General features: G+C 39.1%; 1 protein-coding gene across 4 annotated transcripts in view; it reads left to right on the top strand.

The window, feature by feature from the left end:
• Positions 1 to 22,890, top strand: part of CDH18 (cadherin 18) — a 1,010,793-nt gene that overhangs the window by 236,275 nt on the left and 751,628 nt on the right. For 3 of the 4 annotated variants that reach the window (XM_050937420.1, XM_050937419.1, XM_050937423.1), the window contains exon 2: positions 11,428 to 11,538. The exons of the other annotated variant lie outside the window; for it this stretch is intronic. The gene's annotated coding sequence lies outside the window, so the exon portion shown is untranslated. The remainder of the gene's footprint in view (positions 1 to 11,427; positions 11,539 to 22,890) is intronic. 4 annotated transcript variants of the gene reach the window in all.

Here is a 22,890-nt window from a genome sequence, read left to right as displayed (position 1 = left end):
AAAATGAAGATATAGCCCATCTACTGCTTCCCTCTTATCCAACAGGGCAGTAACTCTATCAAAGAAGGAAACTAATATGGTTTGGCATGATTTGTTCTTGACAAAGCCATGTTGGCTATTATACATCTCCCTATTATCCCTGAAGTGCTTTCAAACTGATTATTTAATAATTTGTTCCAGTATATTTCCAGGTATCAAAGTTATGCTCCTTGTTCTAGAATTCCCCAAGTCTTCTTAGTTTCCCTTCTAAATGATAAGTACTATGTTTGCCTTTCCCCAGTCCTTCGGACCTCACCTGTCCTCCATGAGCTCTTGAAGATAATGGTTCCAAGATTGCTCCAGCTAGTTCCCTAAGTCCCCTTGAGGTGAATTTTGCCATTTTAAGTATGACTTATTTCTCAGTCACCCTCTCAAGTGCTTTCCACATGCTACCTTCAGCACACCTAGTCACGGTCACTTGAATGTTTTACTGCCAACTGAGGAAAATATTGTGTGTGTAAGAACTAGAGCTGATCAAAGTTTAGAATATTTATCCTGCAGGAAATTGACATTTCAACACTTGTTTCCATCCCAGAAGAAAAAAATTGAAATTTTGAAATACAGATTCTGAAAAAATGCAATTCAGAAATGTTCAAACATTTTGTTTCAGCATTTTTGTTCTAATGAAATGTTTCAAACATTAAACATGACATTGCCTCATGGGAGTTGTAGTTTGGGCCCTCATGGTTTCATATGATAGAGTTTTCTGAAGGACAAAATCTATCAAGATGCAATTTGGACCCACCTGATCAAACTGCATGGATCATCACGGAGCCATATGATTCTGGGTACATTCTAGAAGACATATGCTTGGTTTTAGGAGAAATAGGTATCTGAACTACAACTACGCAATGTTCTAGGAAAATGCAGGATTTTTGTTTTTATTTATTTGAACTAATTCAAAGCAAAATATTTCAGGTTAATTCACTTAAATAAAATATTCTAATTTGAGTTGTCCTCACCCAGTACAAAATATTTTATTTTGATTTTCCTGACCAAAACTTGAAAATATGGCAAAATTTGAAATTCTCTTTGGAAAATTTTAATATTGTGGGGAATGTGTTTTCTTTTTTTTTTTTAACATAGAATTCCTGATCAGCTTGAGTTATAACTTAAGGTAAATTCTCCTCTGGGGTAGAAATCTCCCATCAGGATGGTAACTCATACTGGTGACCATGGCAGTAAGTGTTCTCTTATGAATTCAAGAACTTTAGCCCAAAGCAGAAATGTTATATAAATGCTTTGTCTATATATAAATAGTAGAGCTGTTGATTAATTGCATTAACAATGCAATTAACTAAAAATTAATCACAATTAATTACAGTTTTAATTGCACTGTTAAACAATAGACTACTAATTGAAATTTATTAAACATCTTGGATGTTTTCTTCATTTTCAAATACATTGATTTCAATTACAACCCAATACAAAGTGTACAGTACTCACTTTATATTATTTTTATTACAAATATTTGCACTGTAACAAATGATAAAAAAAAGAAATAGTATTTTCTTCAATTCACCTCTTACAAATACCATAAATAGTATTCTATTATTGTTTAACTGCTCAATTAATCACACGATTAATAGCGATTAATTTTTTCAATCACTTGACAACCCTAATAAATAGTTTTAGATAAGGTTCTAGTATATGGTGTTCGAGAATATGTAGCAAAGTTTCTGGGTTTTACAGGATCAATAAATCTTCTTGTTGTGCACTGGGGCTTCCTGGCTACAGCTCTTTATATCAGTTCTTATTATCATGCCAGAACCAAAAGGATTTTTTATTGCTTTAATTCTTCATTATGTGTGACCTGAGGCACTGAGTCACTTCAGCAATGACTCTGAGCAACATTCCATTCCCTGCTGCAGTGCAGGCAGGGATACCTAAGAAAAGTGAAGCTTCTTCAGGGCCTCAATGACAAACTATGAAGTAGCTATAAGTCTGGACAAAGAAAGTATGGCAATCAGAGTGGCTGCACTGAATACAGCAATGGGTAATGACTACATCCTAATTTGCCAGCACTTGATACTGTCTGTCTGCTGTACCATGTATGGGACACCTTATAGTAGCAAAGGGCTTAAAAGCAGGCTCTGAAGTTTTGAGTAATTTGTAAGTGCCTGCTCTCAAAATATGCAGGATATAGGGCTTTTCTGAGATACTTAATTATCTCTCCACACTCATTCCAGGCTCCTGCCAGGTGAATGACACCTTTATGAGATGGACCATAAAGATGCTGGATTGTGTTGGAATTTTGAACAAGGTGCTTCAAACAGTTAGTTCCTAGACATTCACTCCTAATATATTGTGCTGTAAAAGAACCTGTAACCCTTCAATGTGATGCTAGTGAATACCAATTGGGATCAGAGTTTTCACAAAATGGTCAGCCTGTATTTGCTCCTAGGGCACTATATCCAACAGAACAAAACTGTGCTCAAGTAGAGAAGGAATGCTTAGCCATTGTGGTGCACGCACCAAGCATGACCAGGGTCTCCTGGGGCATAGTCGTACATAGATACCGAACAAAAACCTTTGGAATAAAGATGTTATCAGCTCCAAAATTTCTTCAAAGAATGTTAATGAAAGTTTAAAACATTGCTTGACTGTACAATGTGTCTGGTGTTCATTGCAGATGTTTTTGTCTAGGGCAGTATTACCACAAAGGACTGTGATTGCTGAGACATTTGATTATGAAATCTTCAGCATAAGCGAAAAGGGGGAGTTTCATGAGAAACTTGAACACACAAACTAAGCAGAATTCCTTCTTGTGACAGATATCGTGAAGCTGCAGATATAGATATATCCAAACAGAGAGTTGGGCTAGATGACCTCCTGAGGTCTCTTCCAACCCTAATTTTCTATGATTCTATGCTATTAAAGCATTCAGAATGGTCATCCGGTTAGGGATGGGAAAGGTGCCATTTAATATTCATGAATAGTGGGACATATAGAAAAACTGACAGTACAAAGGCTCTATAAAGACTACGGAGTCACAATGCATAGAGATGTGTCTGCATAAAGATGTGTCTGATAATGCTAATCCACATACACACACACAAGCCACACTGGTGCTGAAGCATGTGTACCAATGCCTGACACATCCTGTATTAGTCAAACATGAAAAGTGAGGTGAAAGACGACACAAGCCAGGGACATAGCTGCAATATGTTTTTAGTCAATCTGCAAGGAGAAGCACACAAAATATCTTATCAGCCATGGAGCAAGCTAGAAATGGATTTATGTACATGGCAAAACAAATTTTACCTTGTGATGGCTGATTACCATTTGGATTATTGGGAACTAGACCCCTTATATACAAGAGCAGAAACTTCTGTCAGTGACTGCTGCAAAGCTCAGTTTGCCCAGCATGAAATTTCAGATGCTCATTATAATTAATGGGCCTCCATTTTTCTATTGGGAATTTGTAGTATAGTTTTCAGCATTAGCTGAATAGAAAGATATCACATCATCATCCTCCTCCAGACATCACAGCCAGTGTAATGCCAAAGCAGAAACAGACGTAAAGAAACAATTAAAAAAGCAAACTAATTAAAACCCCACAAATAGCATTGCTCTACCAGAGAAATGCACTAACAGAAGGCCTGGGCAGCAGCCCACTACATCATCTCATTTTTCACTGCACATGGACTGCATACAGCAAATGAACTTTTGAAGCCATCATTTGGGCAAAAGGTGACAAAAATTAAACAATGGCAACAGCAAGACAAATACTGCTATGACAGATACTAAAGAGCTTCCTGAACTCCAGCTGTTAAGATCAGATGTGCTAAAAGTACCAGGACAACTTCAAAGCCAGAAACATCATTTCCTAACAACCAAGGAACCACTGTCCTGAAGGGATGATCTAGGAGTCTTCCCATACTTATGTGGAAATAGGGAAGATTGTGAGGGGAGTTCACCTACTGGTGCTTCACATAAATTGGAAGAACTGATGCAGAAAATTTAGTGTCCCATAAGTCTCTGGAGGGCAACTGAGAAGAGAGGAAAGGGACTCTCAAAATAACCCCATACACAACAGTACAGTTACTTTGTAATTTCAAAGATTACAGCTACTTGAAATTACTCAGTTTTTAGTAGACAAAGAGGCATAATAAGTGTGTCTTCTCGCTGTTTATTTGTAAATAGTATATGAAGATACACCTTTCTCACAGAACTGGAAGGGACCCCAAAAGGTCATTGAGTCCAGCCCTCTGCTTTCACTAGCAGAGCTAAGTACTGATTTTGCCCCTGATCCCTGAGTGGCCTCCTAAAGGATTGAATTCACAACCCTGGGTTTAGTAGGCCAATGCTCAAACCACTGAGCTATGTGTGTAATAGATAATCAAAATGGTACTCAAGAATATGCAGCATAGTTCCTTGGTTTTGCAGTACTGTTACAACTTGTTGTGCACCACTCATGGCTTCCAGCGTACAGCTCTTCATATTAGCTTTTAACATGCACAATATTGGAAGTGCTTTTTTGAAATTTAGATATTAGACACTAAGTAAAATCCAGCCGTTAGTGTCACAGTTCAGGGCAATTGCATCTGTATTTCCCCTCGGTGGTCTGGCATGGGCAGTCACTCTCAGGCCTCTGGATTCCTTACCTGCAACTCTCTCAGGGGGAGACCAATGTCTCTCTTCTTTCTTACCAGGATATCACTAGGCAGAATAGTTCCTTGCCTGTACTCTCTCATTTCCAGCAAAAGAGAATCTGCTTAGGTACTCCTCTTGCTTTCATTTCAGAGACTAATAACAGTTTAACTGCCTAGAATTAAGCTACCACATTGCTCTTTCTGTGCAAATATATGTAATATTTTTTACCTTAAGACTACAGAAAAGACATAATAAAACAATAAAAGAACCTACTTGCATACCAAGGCTATGTTTACACTAATAATTTTGTTGGTATAACTTATAGTTGCTCCTGGGTGTGAAAAAACCATATCCCAAATGACATATGTTACACCGACAGAAGCTCTGGTTTGGACCATGCTATGTCGGCAGGAGCTGCTTTTCTGCGGACATAGCTACAACTGCTCATTCTGGGAGATTTAATTATGTCGATGGGAGAGCTCTCTCCCCTCAGCATAGAGCAGGACATCTTACGGCAGCACAACTGCGTCTGTACAGCTGTGCTGCTGTGAGCTCTCTTCTGTAGACATGGCTATTAAGCTAATCAGAAATCAGTCTGATGCCAGGATGAGCTCTGGCAGGTGATTAGTCCTTCACACATCACAAAAGAGTCTCTTCTGTGGTCACAAGTTCATAACAGCCTTAGCTGTTATGTGCACCCATGACAAGTTTAGTCCATCCTTTATACTGTTCAGGGATCTCTGGCCTGGATTTTTCAGGAGCAGGAAATCAGTAGATAATGACTTTTTCTTCCAGGGTATAACTTCAAAAGAGCTCACAATACCTTCTAGGAAAACCATTTCACACATTTTCCCAAACAGTTCTTTGAAGTTCCTAACATATCCCCAAGGTTTACATTATGAAATCCCCTAGAAAAGTTACCTACAATCCCCCTATAACACATAAACAATTGCATTTTTAATATAATGGACCCCAAAGGTATTACATTAAACCTTTATTGAATTAAGTTTAATTAGATAAAGTTTTGCCAGGCTATTACAGGAAATTGCCCTCTCTCTCAGTTACTGTTCATAGTCCCTCTTGAGTGAAGGGGAATTCCTGTCATGCAGGTGGTGTATCTGTGGTGGTTCAGGGAAACTGATGCAGAGGAATGACGGTACCTTAGTGCTGCTCATGTTTTTCCCTTTAGTACATACTTCATGCCAAGCATCTGCCCTGTGGAGCTGTTTGCATAACAATACCACAAATCCAGCATACCAAATTTCCTTGAGGTGTGTGGACTACATTCCAAAGGGTCCCCTGTTTGGAAACAGGAGTGTACCCTGAGCATGGTGGATCATGCTGCACTGGTGCAATGGCAAAAGGGAGCAACTTGTGCATGAAACAGAGGGCAGGACTTTGGTTTGGTGTTTGTTTGGTTTGGTTTCATGAATATATTCATGAATGACAAAAAATGAGTATTGCATTTTAAAAAGCCTAACAAAGCTACATTATAACAAGCGCAGATAAAATACAGCTGTGTTTTACTTCTCCCAGTGTAATATACAGTGCACTTAATGATGTTGCTTATCACATTTTTACTCAGTAATTATCCGGAGTCAGATCTATAGACAGTGACATGTTGATCAAGGACAAAGAATAAGATCAAACGGATTATGTTGTTTCCAGTTTTTGCACTGTGTTCATAAATCCTGGGTCTTTTATGTTTGTTCATTAATTAAGAATCTGTTTATGCACCACTAGAAATCTTTAATACACCAAAGGTGCATACAAAAGCATCACTGAAGTCATAAACTGTTACTTAATAGTCTAATGTGTTTCTTTAATTTTTTAATGGTTGGATATTATTGGCAATTAATAAGAACATTACCCTTCAGAATGGTTAGGTGATGATAGCTCTGATGACTCTGGCATCAAATAACTTTTTCTGCAATCTTTTATTACATCTTTAATTGTTTTAGCTCTCAGTAATAATAGCTGCTTACATAATTCATGGCCTTTTCAGAACAGAGGTCTTGTATATAAGGTGCCAACTTTTTTCCTCTGCTCCTCTCTTTACAAGCTCATTTAAAAATAGAGGTAGTTGAACGGTTTGGAGGAAGTGTGTTTTGGTGAGTCTGACATTCTACTACCTACCCGCCAGCTATTGTTTTTAAGAGCCAGGGCCTTCTCTAAGGCTTTTGCTCTCCTAAGCAAACTGCAAACCTCAAATGCCCTCCTCTTCTAGCCCCAACTGTCCTTCCTGTGTAGCCACTCACATAAAGCAGTCACTTAACACTTTTCTGCTCTAAGAAACAGCGTGGTCTACACCTCTGTTAGAACTTGCTCAGAAGGAACCATAATTTCCTCTCTGCTAAATGGCACAGAGGACAGCAAATTTAGGTTAATCCTGTTTACTATGGCAAAAATAAGAACAGTAAACACACGTGTTGCCCTCCTGCACACACTACATATTAACAAATTTGAGTGTATTAAATCTGTGTGGCATTATGTGGGGGTGGGCGGTTAGCATGAAATAGGGTCATGCTATTGAGAATTTACCGTAAGTGGCACACTTCTGTAGCAGTGGCCTTTAACACAGGCTTTCTGCTACCTCAGGTACCATAGCCTCATTAAATCTCTCTCTACAGATCTTTTTCCCTCAGAGATGGAACTGGTGGAGAGCTGCGATAGGGAAACGAAACAACTGTATGGACACTGATCAGCTGTGCTATCAGTGCTGGTTTGGAAGGATGGTATCTGGAGGAGAAAGCATTTCATGTGCATTACCCAGGAGCTGGGAGACTGGAATTAGGGTTTACCAAAGATCTTTAGCCCTATTTTTCATTGCTTGTAATTCCTCCAACAATGGAAGAAAAAGTGGTGCAAATTCAGTACAATTGTTTCATTTTTTTACTTTTATGTGTGTTTTATTTCCTTAGAAGGGGAGCAAATGAAACAAGAAATTTACTACGGAGCTGTTACATTTCTGAGTTAATGATGACTCAAGATTGTCAAATAACAGGCTCAATTGGAATTAGTTAATCACAGATTATCAATCAGAGATTAGTTCATTTTACAAAATACAGAAAAAATAGATACATTACTGCCGTAGTGGTGGTGGTGGTGGTGGTGGTGGTGATGATGATGATGATGATGATGATAAAGAGCTTTCTGTGTGTCTCTCCTCCACTGTATCTAGAGGAACGCGGCAGATTTCATTCTCCAACTGAGTTCCCATACCAATGTCATTATATAGGGTTTCCAAACAAAGATAACTTTTGCTAAAAGAAACATCTTTTGATGTCATTTCTACACATTCTCAGTTTGTATGTAAAAACATGATTAACAGTTGAGAGGACTAAACAAGATAATATATTTCAGTGAGTCTTTTTTCCCCCATAATTATTCTTTCCTATCTGCTCTGTGTGTGTGTGTGTGTGTGTGTGTGTGTGTGTGTGTGTGTCCTAAAGATTCTAAAGAATAGTTAACACATTAATCAAATATACAGAAAGTAAAGGACTAAAAGTGTTAATGTTTGCTAACAGATTACTAACAGAGCACACAAAAGTAGCACAAATTATAACAAATTCTCTTGAATTATAACAAAACAAAGGAATTAGGTTGCAGAACTCCCTGTCACATGGCATTATCAAGGCCAGGAACTTAGCAGGTTCCAAGCAAGGATTGGAATTTATGAATAACTAGGATATCCAGAGTTATAACAGATTTTTGAAGGCATATGAAGCCTCATGCTTTTGGGCAGAAGCTAATGAGGTTTTAGAAATTTTCCTTGTGGGAGGGGTTACTTCTGACTGCCACTATAACCAGCTGGTACTAGTCACTACTGATGTCAGGACACTGAACTAGTAGATGATCCACTGGTTTGATCCAGTATGGCACTGCCAGTGTTCATAAACAGCACTGATCGCAATGGAGTATATTTAAGCATATAGTGCAATACTTATAGGCTAATTAAAGCTTACACAGAAATCAGTAAGAGTACATAAAGGGTAAGCTACATAAAACTTGCACCAAAGCATCTCTTTTTTTAAAAACTAAAACAAATATAAAACATAAAGAATTCAGCTGGCACTCCAGAAGTTGGAACCCAAACAAAGAGAAATATTTTAGAGGGCTGTGAAAAAAATTCAAGCGCAAAGCAAAACTAACCATTGGGGCTCTTTGTCACTTCTTTCTGAAAGACAAAATTTCTGGCAATAATAAAATAGTTTTTGAAACTCATAAAGGACTTTATTCCTCCATATGTAACTTTTTCGGCCTTACTGAAAAATCATACTAATCTAGGGCCTACTAGGTCTCAGATGCCCAGGCCTTAAGGATTTGTTTTCTTAATTTCTCTTTGAAGTGTTAGAGATGGTTGTTGATGCTATACCATTATCTAATCCTTGCCTTGCCCTATTCTGCAGCAGGTTCCAGAATCCCTGGTTAGCTAATGTATTGTTTCAGTCTGTTGAACAAGGCTATGCTCCACTGAACTGAATGTGGGTAGGAACTCTGGAATCCTAATACTGAGTCTGCACGAACTAACTGGACCTGATTTCCCAGTGTCTTGCTCCTTGTGTAGTAATTTATGCATGTGTAAAGTGGATTTAAAGCACTACTGTTTGTTGCATGCCAACTTTGTATTCATTTTCTACAGGTAGAACTTAGGGCATAAGGCTGTGGAGGATCAAGACCATTGTGTGGTCTTGAGCATATCATTTAATGATAATTATAACCATACATCTGCTTCAGTTTCCCTCACTGTGTAAAATAGGAACATTATTTCATGGACTTTCAGGCCAGAAGGGACCATCATGATCATCTGGTCTGACCTCCTGCACATAAGAGGCCACAGAACCTCACTCAGCCACTCTTGTAATAGGCCCATAACCTCTGGCTGAAAATCATGATGTAAAGACTTCAAGTTACAGAGAATCCACTATTTACACCAGTTTAAACTAGCAAGTGACCCATGACCCATGCTGTAGGGGAAGCTGACCTCCCCCCCTCAGGGTTTCTGCCAATCTGACCTTGGAGAAGATTCCTTTCCAACTCCAAATATGGTGAGCATATCAGCAAGACCCACTAGCCAGACACCTGGGAACGAATTATCTGTAGTAACTACGAGCCTTGCCCGTCTAGTGCCCCATTGGGGATATTTGTTAACAGCAGTCACAGATCGGCCACATGACATTATAGACAATCTCATCATACCATCACCTCCATAAATTTACCACGCTCAGTCTTGAAACCAGTTGGGGTTTTTTTGTACCCACTGCTCCCCTAGGAAGGCTGTTCTAGAACTTCACTCCTCTGATGGTTAGAAACATTCCTCTAATTTCAGGCCTAAACTTGTTGATTGCCAGTTTACATACATTTGTTCTTGTGTCAACATTAGTACTTAATGTCTCTCCCTCCCTGGCATTTATCCCTCTCATGTATTTATAGAAAACATTCATATCTTCCCTCAGCCTTATTTTGGTTAGGCTAAACAAGCCAAGCTCCTTGAGTCTCCTCTCATAAGACAGGTTTTTCATTCCTCTGATCATCCTAGTAGCTCTTCTCTACACCTGTTACAATTTAAATTTATGTTTCTTAAACATGGGACAAGTAACTCACAGTGGTGCTGTGGTGATTTAAGTGTTGCTTTTTTTTTTAAATATAAAGTTAGAACTGATCAAAATTTTTATGATGGAACAGTTTGTTTCCTGAAAATGCTGATTCAAAGAAGTCAAAACTTCACAGAAATATAGAGATCAGTGGTTCCCAAACTTGTTCCGCTGCTTGTGCAGGGAAAGCCCCTGGTCGGCTGGGCCAGTTTGTTTAACTGCCATGTCCATAGGTTTAGCCGATCGTGACTTCCACTGGCTGGGGTTCGCTGCTCCAGGCCAATAGGAGCTGCTAGAAATGGTGGCCAGCTCCCATTGGCCTGGAGCAGCGAACCACGGCCAGTGGGAGCTGCGTTCGGCCGAACCTGTAGACTTGGCAGGTAAATAAACCGGCCCGGCCTGCCAGAGGCTTTCCCTGCACAAGCCGTGGAACATGTTTGGGAACCACTGATATAGATTGTCAAAATTTTCATGGGAAATTATTGAAATATTTTATTCTGATAAGGTTGCAAAGCTTCATTTAGACTTTTATAATTTGAGACAAAATGAAATATTGATATCTCTGAATTTTCTACGGGTATGGAAATTCTATTCTTTGATCAGCTTTAATTAAAATATTACAGCATGGCATGAAACTAACAAACAGTGAAGAAATGAAGATATGAAGGAGTATGAGATATTATCTAAATTGCCTGGATCCTAAATTTGGACAAGATTGAGAACAGAGTATACACTCTATTCCTTTGTTATGGATGTTTTTTTCTACGTTTGTTATTAAATACTCATAAAACTCTTTAAAAATCATGATCATTCTTTCTATGACAGTTTTTCATTATTGGTTTTAAAAAAGCTGATTGCCTAACCAATTTTACAAGCTGGAATGTTATATATGGGCAGAAAAATTTCTAAACTGCTTACAAGTCTGGAAACATCCCCACTATCCATTTGTTGTGACCTGAAGTTGCCGTTATGGACAGCTGTTTCTTAAAAAAAACAATCAACAACATGTGCTATTACTATAGGAACTTGATGAATTGATATATTTGCTGAAAGTAAATATCTCAACATCTATCTGTCCCAAGAGCAGCAATTTAGATATATTGCTATTCTTCATTTTGGAATCATGCTGGCAAAATGTTATCTGATAGGCACATTGTTATCTGATAGGCATATTGAAAGCAGTATTATTCTGTTTCAGTGAAAGTTTGTGAGCCTTCCACATCCACCCCTTGATATCTTCATGGGAAGATGCTCAAGATTATTTAACCAACATGCATTTCTGAGCTGTGGGCTATTCATCAAATAAAAGGTATTTTACCTTTTTTTTTTTCTTTAATTTAATCACCTCTCATGAAAAACATGTTTGGCTTGTGGCATGATTTATTTATTTATTTAACTTTTGACATTTTTCCTTGCTGTTCTACAACCCTCCCTTCTTTTTCCTGCATTAGGCTTTTAACATTTTTGGTCAGGAAAAAAGAATGCTTAGATTCTAAACTCTTTGAGGCAGGGGTGCATTTTCATTATATGTGTGTACAACATCTATTGCATTGAGCCTTGATCCCTGATCGGTGTCCTATGGGTACTACCATGCTATAAATAATAAATAGGAATAACAATGCATAGTGTCTCCTGTGACTGATTTACTCCTATATGCTGCTCCATAGTCAGCTTGATGGGGCTGCTGAAGAGCTCTGCTGTAGCCTCTGAAATTTCTAGCATGATGTATCTTAAGATCCTTATATCAATGGTATTAATGAGCAAGACTTCCAAAGTTACTTAGAAACCTGGTTGTTCTGGATGTAACAGTTTCATGTATATTTTTCATTTTAAATGCATTTGTCAATAAAGTTTCAGGTAATAGTTTCCTGACTACATTTTTCATGCCCATTTCTTCTATTTAAATGACTGAAAAACAACTATTCCCTCCCCAGTTCTTAGGTCCCCGTAGAGCCTCCCCTCCTGGATTTTTTCAGTAATATGCGATGTTAAATACTATAGTTTGACAGATAGACCTGCTAAAGGTACTAAAATTTGTACTGTGGGTGGAATTATTTGAAAACGATAGCTCAAATATTTTTCCACAAGTTAGAAGCTCAAATGCTTCACTGGTGACAAAGCTAGTATCTCTAATCCTGGCAGGTTTAAACTGACCTAGTTACTATGAACTAGAGCTGCTCAGGAATTATTGGATGAAACATTTATTCACTAGAAAACGGCAGTTTGTGAAAACCGAAACTTTTAACAGGAAAGGATCAGTTTAAAAAAATTTCCTGTTCAAAAAAAGAGAAAAAAAAAATGCAAAGCTTTGAAATTATTGAAATGTCCCATTTTTATGTGTTCTAAATGAAAAGTTCTGGTTTGGGGTTCAAAATTACTTTTTTATTTTGAGTTAATTTTATAGTTAAAAATAAAAAAGATTAAACAAAATAAAATATTTCAAAATTATTGAAACAAAACTTTTTGATTGACCTGAATTTAACCTCTCCCTCCCCCATGATTTTTGGTTCAAGACAATTTTTGAAATTTCAATAATTAGTCACAATTCTATGTGGGGAAATTTCCAAAATCTCAAAATTTTTCATGGGATGGGAAAACTGTTTCTCTCTTGAAGACCCACATATAATACATTAGATTATCATCAGTGTTAAAATAGCTAGAGCCACTACAATTTGAAAACCTGTATTTTTGTATTTCATCACTTATTTTGTGAGTACTGCATAATACTTTAGCCAACATTTAGGACTCAGCTAAAGTCTGATTGTGGAAAATTTCCAAATGTTAATAAGAGTGCTGGTAGCTACACAGGCATGATTGTTCTATTTAGAACACTGTTATCACAGTACCAAATGCAGTAGGGACTTTAGAATAAAGTTGAATTTTCTACATGCTTCATGGTACATTTTCAAAGTACGTGTATATATATATATATATGTATTCATGTTTAGCAGTAGTTAGTTTGTAGTTTTTCATTGCAAGAAACCTTGATAAAACTTCCTTATATATCATGTAAAGAAACTACAGAGAAAACATTTAAAATGTATAACAAATTCACATAAACCCATGGAGAAATGAGGAACTCGGGAATCCATGGAAATGGGATTTCATTGTTCCAAAGCTTTTGAAATTTTACTCTATCCAGTTGGATAACTGATAATTATGACTGTCTGTGTACTACTGTGTCATTTAAAGTAGAAAAATAAAATGAATCACTTGTAGAATAGATGAGAACTCATGCACAGGCTGGAAGAATGCACGGGTGCAACTCCATGGGTGCTCCGGGGCTGGAGCACCCACTGGCAGCCAAGCTCCCCTCCCACACCCCATGCCCCACCTCCTCCTCTGCCTCCTGCCCTGAGCGTGCCCCGTCCCCACTCCTCCACCTATCTCCCAGTGCATCCCACCTTGCTGCCACCAATCTATTTGGCAGCATGCTGGATGGGACGGGGAGGAGCAGAAATGTGGCGTGCTTAGGGGAGGAGGTGGGGAAGATGTGAGAATTTGGGGAAGGAGTAGGAATAGGGGCAGGGAAGGGGTGGAGTTGGGGCAGTGACTTTGGGGAAAGGATTGGAATGGGGCCTGGGCAGGAGCGGGAGTGGGCAGGGTGGGGGTGGAGTCAGGCAGGGCCAGGGGTTGGGGGGGGTCAAGCACCCACCAGTGGGAGCAGAAGTGGGTGCCTATGGAAGAATGATTTTGTTACTGAGGCACTGTGATGGGACTCAGGAGATCTGAATTCAGTCCCCAGCTCAGCCACAAACTCCCTGTGTTACCTTGAGTAACTCACTTAATCTCTTTGCCTCAGTTTAACAGTAAAATGAGGATCATACTTCCTTTCTCCTAGTTCATTTAGATTGTAGGGTCTTGTGGGCAGTGATTGGGTCTTACTATGTGTATGTTCCAGCCAAGATCAGGATATCATTGTGCTAGGCAGTCTCTGTGTCACCAGAGTATAAAGAATAATGTCCTTCATTTATTTATATCCTCTTCATTGTCCTCCTCCTCCCTTGTGCATAAGCTTCTAAGAACAACTTTTCTACAAGAGTGGACTGTGAAGAAAGTAGCAAGGCTGGAAGATTTGGAAAGAAAAGACTCTTCTAATGAATTATTTTGTAACAAATCGAAGTAAACACCAGGGGAATAAGTTTAAAGTCAGCGATTGAGGAGATAGCTGGGTTCACTCATTCAAACATTTGAGCCATCGTGTTCTGAAATGTTCTTCCAATCCTACACTGCTATCAGGTGCTTGGGTATTGACTGAATGACACTGATACTAGATCGTTCCTCTGTAATATCTTACTGACAAGCAGACCAGTTTCAAGATACATTCTTTGCTGTACATAGTTCCTATTTGTAACAACGAGGTAACAAGCATAGCTTTAGCCTGCAACTGCCCTCTCCTGCACTTATTTCTTTCTGTCCCACTAGGAAGTCTCCCAGAAAACTAAAGACTGCATGAAGAGTACACAGAAAGTGTGGCATCTCCATTGTTTGATCTTTTAAAAATGACTTACTGAACTTAAACTAAACTATTAAACTATTACAAATACTGTAATGGAATTAATTCTTTGGGGTGCTTGAAACACAACCCTAGCATATTTTGCTCAGTCTTTTGTGATATTTCAGCTATTTGTCTGAACCGCTGTATTGCAACCCCTCTTCGGGTAAATCCTTGCCTGTAATAGCTCAGTCTCATGGTCAGTAATAGGGTCACTCTGAATTTTTTTCAACTTGTATATCTGGTCTTACTTCAGTTGTCTTGGCCAAGATGTCAACTATCTTGAGCAGATTATTATGATTTCTTAGCAATGTTTTACCTTCATCTATGATCACTAAGTATAAGAAAGGTGATTCTTCTTTGATCCCTGTGGCTTTCACTGGCTAGTGTCTATATCCTGCCAAATTCTTGTCGGGGCTTTGTTTATTGAACTGTGGAAGTTGTCATGCTCCTTTATTGCAATATTTTGTCTAATTATACTTTCCCAGTCTTTTCCTCACTATCACAGGCTCCTTAGTAGCCCTTCATAGATCTATTATAGAGGAATTCAGCAGGTGACTTTCCACATTGCAGCAATGTAGCTCTATAGCTGAGTACTACTAACAATGGATCTTGTCTTGCATCCATTGCTTTTTGAGCAAGTTCTTCACTATACATATTCCATATTCAGCTAATCCACGGGTTTGACAATATCTGTGACTAGATGTCTCATGATGAAAATTGTGCATTTTAATAAAGTTCAGGAATTCCTTATTCTTGAACTGTGATCTACTGTCAATTATTACTTTTCTTGAATTCCATGACAACACAAACACAGATTGCATGTTTCTGACAAATTTTACTGCTGTGGCATCTGTAGGTTTGGTTTGATATGAGTAAGCACACATGTTTGAGGTCTCATTTCTTGGGAAACAGGATTAGGGAGATAAATGGATCATCAGGCTGGAAACAGAATATATGTACTAGCTAAGATAAGGAGGAAGATGCCAAGAACCATTCACAATGGACAAGATAAACCTGGAACTCAAAATGAGGCAGAGTAAGTTGTGCATGGACAGTGTGTAACATCATGCTGTACAGGGATTGGTTCCTACAGAGTAACCAAGCCAATCCCAATCCCTCTCCCCCCCCCATGCTTGAATCTGATCAGCTCAGCATAGCTTTGATGTATAATAAAAAAAATACAGGAGTGATGAAATCTGCAGTCAGACTGAGTTCTTAGGAAACTGAGGGGGAAAAAGTCTCAGAGAATCCATCAGAATCCTCCAGTGTGACTACTTTTGGGAAATTGCTTAAGTAGTCCATTATAACCAGGTGATTATGTCTTCCCAAACTGAATAAGTCAATTCCAGCTTTGTCCTGTAGAACTGCAAGTTATTTGTGTAGTAACACTGGTTCTTTCTGCTGGGAATCTCTGTACTTCTGAAATGTTCCACACCTGCTCACCATTTCTTTGATGTCACTATTCATCTATGGCCAGAATACAGCTTCTCTAGCTTTCCTTTTTGACTGTCATTCCCAGGTGCCTTTTGTGTATTATTCTAACATTGTTCTTTCATCACTGTGCAGATCACAATATGTGTTCCCTTCAGAAGCACTCCTGAGATCACTGAAACTTTATATTTATGGTGTGAATACGCAGATGGGGAGTGTTTTTTGTTTTGTTCTATTTTCTCCTTTACTTATCACTTGTATCACTGTTTTCTGCATTTCATCCTTAGCTGTTTCTGTCCCCAGTTTATTTCACATGCCTGGAAATACAGCATGTAACACTTTTATTATATTCACATGTATTTTTACTGCTTGTTCCACATCATCAGGCCGTGTATTGTCAGATGGAGCATGTTTCTTGAGAGAGAGTCTGCCATTACTAAGTGGCATCCAGGTTGGACCTCCTGGGTCACATCACACTTCTGTATTTTCAAAAGTAGTTACTGTATCCCTGGTGGTGCTTCTCCAAGTCCTTATTTGTGTATTGCAGTTAGTGGTTTGACACCAGTTTCTGCTTTGAAGCTACATCCACGGAGAAATTTGTGAAATCTTGTACACCCTTACACCAGACCTAGTCTCTCTTTCAATTTGTGTGTACGTCTTCTCTTTGGCTGTTATAGCCCTAGTTGTATATGAGAGTGGCAAACAGTTAGTTCCATGACACTGTAATAGTACTGCTCCCAGCCCTCCTTTCCAGGTATTTGTGGAGAGTTTGTCTTTCAATGGATACAAAAATTGCAGCACTGAAGCTGGTATCAAAAGGTGCCTTAAATGACTGAAATCTCTTACATGCTTTGGCATCCAAGGCCATTGAATGAGCTTGTGGAAGAGGTGCCTTAGATGAGTTATATGGCTATGTATGAATTTGCTGACATAATTCAACATGCCTGCAGTCTTTGGAATTCCCTATTCATCTTAAAGTCTCAGCATGTTGAGTGTTGCTTGAATCTTTGATTCATCAGGCAAGATTCGTTTGGAGGTCAATCTCTCTCCCAGCTATGTCATTTCTGTTGTTTGAAATTGATATTTGGCCTTGCTCAGTGTAAGGGTTTTAGCTGTCACAATTTCCAGTACTCTCCTTAGTAATTCCTGATATTCAAAGGAAGTCTTGCCACACTGGGACCATGATCACTGGGAGCTGCGGGGGCCCATGCCTGTGGATGGTCAATGTAAACAAAATGTCTTGCAGCCCACCATCGGATTACCCTGATGGGCCACATGCCACAGGCGGCCGACCCCTGCTCTATGGTAATACATCCTCTTAATAAGACTAAGCACCTCACACATGGTATAGGCCCAAGCCTGGCTGCTTGCTTCAGTGTACACTCTCCCAACACGTCAATTGTTCTTCCATTATCGTTTTTCACAGACACTTTAGAGTCTTCCACTTTTATGTACTCCATTTACCTCTTTATTCCAGTTTCTCTTGTTATATTTACTTATGCCTCAATGTCTATCATGCATTCACATAAGTGCCATTTGTGCATATTTTAATTAGCCATTCTTCTCAGTTTTCAGCCTCCTCCATTATTGTGCTTAAGAATAGCTCTTCCGTTTCACTTCGGGGGGAATCCCCTTCTGCATTAATACATTCACTTTACTGCTTTCTTTGCAGATTTTAGCATAATGATTGGCCTTTTTACAATTTTTACACATTCACCTGAATGCTGGGTATTTCCTTTACTCATGTTGGTTGCCACATCACTGGCATTGTTTCCTGCTTTCCATGTTTCTGTCCTTGCGAATTTAATTTCTGTGAACTTTTCCCTTGCTAGCTCAGCTGTAGTACTCAGAGTTGTGCTCTGTGCCTTCCCTGGGATTTCTATCTGTGTTTCATTATGTTCTGCTGCTTGGCATATACATATTGCCATATGTAGTGTCAGATCCCTTTTCCTTAGTAATCATTCATGGACACCCTGGCACAACCTGTTGTTTTTTTTTTTTAATGAGAGAGTCTTAACATTTCATATTCACAGGACTGATTTTTTTTTTCAGTGTGACAAACTCCTCTGTTTCCCCTACATTCCATGTTCTCATCTTGAACATAGGTCTTTCATAATTTTTTTTTTCCAAAGACACAATGATCCTCAAAAATTTTCTTTTTCTCCAAAGTTTTCCTCTCTTTCCCCACCACCATCTACACAGAATGCATGATATACATCTAGTTGCATTTGTGCCTGCCACTGTTAAGAGCAGGGCAATTTCTGTTCATCTTCCAGTTTATTTTCAACTGTGGCTTTTGTTATACAGTTCAAATTGCTGTTTGAACACTTTACAGGCACATTCAGCATTTTCCCTGATTCTCAGAGCTGAGAAGAGTGTAGTTTAGTAGGATTGGCTCTGTAGCAGCCATTTCAGTGTTACCACTCTGACTGGTCTTCCAGAATGCTGTGCCTTCCATTCCTCGTACCATGTCATATCTTACAGAAGAGCAGGCCAGTGTCAAGATAAATCCTTTATTATGCACAGAAACTATGTGCAGCAATGAGGTAACAAGCTTTCTACTGCTCTGTGTAGCTGCAGCCTGTTACTGCCCTATCCTGGGCAGATTTGTTTCTTCTTCCATCAGGAAGTGTCCCAGCAAAGCAAAGACTGCATCTTGAGTGAACAGAGAGTGTGGCATTTCTTCACTTCCTGGAGGATTCATTCTATGGTGCGATCTCCTCTGTCAATTAGCAGAGGATTTGATCCTGCCCAATTGAAGTCAGTGGAAGTGGGAGCAGGACCTTGATCAGTCTTTTACCCAAATACCGAGAATCATAATCAAAACCACTTCCTGTTTGAGATGCATTGTTACTTTATGTGTTCCCCAAGATGTATTTAGGGCTTGCTTATCCAGAAACAGATTATACTTGTAGTGATTGGGTCAGCCTGTGGTTTGTCCCAGTCCCTGATGCCTCTCTAATCCTCCTTAATATGTTGTCTCCTCTGACAGGAGGACCATTGAGAAAGAGACCCATTGAGGCAGTAATGGAACCATGTCATTCTGAACTGCTGCCTTTACCTGAGGTTATTTGTTCAGAAAAAGAGCTGGTTGGGATTGATTGATTGATTGATTTTTGTGGGGAATGATTTTCCATTGCATCGGTTCAAGGCAATAAACATAATTTTAAATAACAATTTAGAATTGGCCCCAGTCCATAAAATCTAGTATTAACTATGATTGGCTTTTAAAGAAGGAAAACAGATAATTTTATCAAGGAAATGAGATTGTATGAGCCAAAGGGGAAAAAAATATCAACATAATCCAAATTCAGTGGTAATCAATATTCACAAATATAGATAGACTTTTCTATAGGGAACTAAAGCTCAGACTCTGTAATTTAAAATTTAATAGTTCAGTTTCATCTTGCCATTTACAATTCTTTAAATTATAAAACAATTCACTGAAGAGTGTCATCTTTTAATGTGCCCTTTATTAATCTAAATGAAAATAGATTTAAACTGAATTCTGAATAAAATAGTCTAGAAACAAATGGTCAGATTCTGCTACTAAGTTCAGTGGGACTTCTCAGTATAAGTGTAGCAGAATTAGGTGCAAATTCAGAAAGAAGCAAAAAAAATAATGAAAATAAAAAAAAATCCAATAGAGAAGTTGCAGCTAGCAAAGGTACCATCAAGGTAAATAACCACTTGAGCTGATTACCAAGGGATGTGGTAGATTGTGTCACTTGATATCTTTAAATCAGGATTGGATGCCTTTCTAAAAAATATGTTCCAGTTTCATCGCACATTATTGGGCTTGATGTCAGAATTACTGGGTGAAATTCTTTGGCCTGTGCTATGCAGCAGGTTAAGCTAGATGATAATGCCCTGTTAAACCTATAAATCCATAAATGGGTCATCACTGTTCCTCATAATCCTACTTGGATGTGTGTGGCCAGTCAGAAGGTCGACTTAAGACATACTGATGGGGTTTTTTCTGTACTTCATCTAAATATGCATGTGGTATGTGGCATTATTTAAATACCACAGTGTTAAAAGGGACATATTCTGAACATGGGAATAATATAAATAAAAAATATACAGAAACAAATAAAAATTAGCAAGGAAATTTAAAAGACAGGGAACATTAGGGAGCACAGTTATAAAGCCAGATTACTACCTGGTGTCTAGAAAGCAAGAAAGAAGCTAAAGTTCCCTGGCTGTTCAAGTAGTGTGATGTTGTGCACAACATTGCTGAAGAGGTGGAAGAGTAATATAGAACAGTGGAATACAACTGTACATTTGTAATGTGCTCCTCTAATCATGAATTTCAGCATTTATGATCTATTTAGGGAATTCTTAAAAAGGGGTAAATTTTCAAAGCCTTCCGAAGGACTTTAGCCACGTGGCTCTCTTTAATGTTAATGGGAGACAGGCAGTTAAATCTTAGCACCTTATTTTGAGAATTCATTTATAGCATTTATGTTTTAGTTATTTGGGCAAACCAGTCCCACAGGGGGCTCTGAGATGGTGTGAAGAGGAAAGAAGGTAGCATTTCCTAACCATGCTATGAATTTTGTAAAATGGATTTAAGTAATATATAATCTAAGTAATTACCTGCATAACTAAGTGGTAAGTAATCAGTGTTGATTTTCACTCTCTCAGCAATTTCAATTTCCTTTGGACTTTTGTAGGTGTTTGATGTAACTTCCTGGAATATTCAACCACAGCTTTAAAGTCACATTAGAATGCATATTATGGTTTTGGCCTGTGTTTTTCTTTTCTCTCTCTCTCTCTCTCTCTCTCTCTGTGTATGAAGCTCAACACTTTTCAAGACAAGTCCTAAACATACATTACCAGCAAATAAACTATGTATTAAAAATAAACCAAGAAATGATTGTTAAAAATAGTGTATTGAAATATCAATGACAAAATCCTCAGCTATGTTATAGCTTGATGCAGATGAAGCTGGGAAAAGCAAATGTGTCCTAAGCCACCATTCAGTCCCCAGACAGAGGCTGTCTCCAGGCCTGACAGGACCTAAATTAGACCAGTCCAAGGGCAGCTTTTAACTTGTGTAAGCTTGTAATGATGTTGAGGGGCTATTATACTAGTGAGGATTGCTCAATTGCAGCTTCCAAAATACTCACTCCAGTGAAGGACCTATGCTGAAGGGCCAGGAGAGATTGGCACAGAGCCACTCTGCTGGCCTTACTGTAGACGTGGATTCCCCCACAGCACAGAATTCTCAGCTTCCTACTTAAGGCAATTTTAAGGTCCCATAAGCGACGGAAAGCTTCATTAGTGGTGGGCTGAGATCTGGCCAAATAAATGCATAGTGCTGTTTCCCTGTGAAGGACTTTGAACACCTTAAAATGTAAAATACATAAAAACTACACTGATTGTGATAGAAACACCTGGTGTAAGTTGGGTTTCAATTAAATCAATGTCCCCAGAGCAGGTGCATAATGGAAAGTGAGAGTGGAAACAGGTTTTGACATCTTGTTATATATCAAAGCAAAGGAGGTGATGTGTCTGAAAGGCATATGTCCAGAAACGGATTATGTATCTTATGTAAGTAGATAGACGTTTCTTCAAAGAAACAAGGTGTGCAAAAAAACTTAATTAATGATCAAAGGTTATGAAAGAATAAATATGCATAACTTAACATAATTTTTAGAAGTAGAAGAATATCATTCTATACTTTCTGACAAACTAGTCTGGACCAAAATTGCAGTGTTTTTTTTTTGTTTGTTTTTTGTCATTTGCTTATTAATACAATGCAGCATCAAAACATGTCAAATTGGATCAAGTTGTTTTCTAAAATATATTTGGCAAAGATGTTCCTAAAGGAAAGTTAGCTGGCAGTGATGCCAACTCAGATATTTCTTGAGGAAGGGGCAAAGTCCAGTCTTTTCTCCCCTCCCCCACCCGCCCGTGGTAGGAACTCTGTTCTGGTTCCCATTCATGTCCACCTCCTCCTGCAGGGAACCAGTGAACTAGCAGGGCTGGTGCAAGGATGTTTCGTGCCCTAGGCGAAACTTCCACCTTGTGCCCCCCACGTGCCCCTGCCATGAGGCACCCCCCTGCAGACTAAGCTAATGGGTGCCGCAAGCCTGGGAGGTGGGAGAAGTGAAGCAGCTCACCCCTGCCCTGCCTCCTCTCCAAGCACGCCATGGCTTCTTCACTTCTCCCAACTCCCAGGCTTGTGGCGCCAATCATCTTAGGTGCCGCAAGCTTGGTAGGCAGGAGAAGTGAAGCAGCCACGGCATGCTCGGGGAGGAGGCGGGGCAGGGGTGAGTTGGGGTGGGGAGTTCCCCTGCATGCCCCCCCCCTTACTTGCTGCAGTCGGCCCTCCCCACGCTCCCTTGCCCCAGCTCTCTCCACCTAAATGCCAGCAGCGACCAGGGCGACCGAAGATCCAGCCACCACGGTCACTGCTGAAGAAAATGCCGCCCCCCAAATCCCAGTGTCCTAAGCGACCACCTAGGTCACCTAAATTGTTGCACCGGCCCTGTGAACTAGTGAGGTTCTACTAAATTTAGATTTTATCTTAAGATTCTACTAGTTTTAGATTAAGCAACAAAGAATCCTGTGGCACCTTAAAGACTAACAGATGTATTGGAACATAAGCTTTCGTGGGTGAATACCCACTTCGTCAGATGCATGCGAAAGCTTATGCTCCACTACGTCTGTTAGTCTTTAAGGTGCCACAGGATGCTTTATTGTTTTTTTAGAGATCCAGACTAA

The sequence above is a fragment of the Gopherus flavomarginatus genome, chromosome 2, assembly GCF_025201925.1.
Source record: "Gopherus flavomarginatus isolate rGopFla2 chromosome 2, rGopFla2.mat.asm, whole genome shotgun sequence".
In the NCBI taxonomy this organism is placed as follows: Eukaryota; Metazoa; Chordata; order Testudines; family Testudinidae; genus Gopherus; species Gopherus flavomarginatus.
Note: the sequence above shows the minus strand (reverse complement) of the source record. Positions and strands in the feature narration are given on the sequence as shown.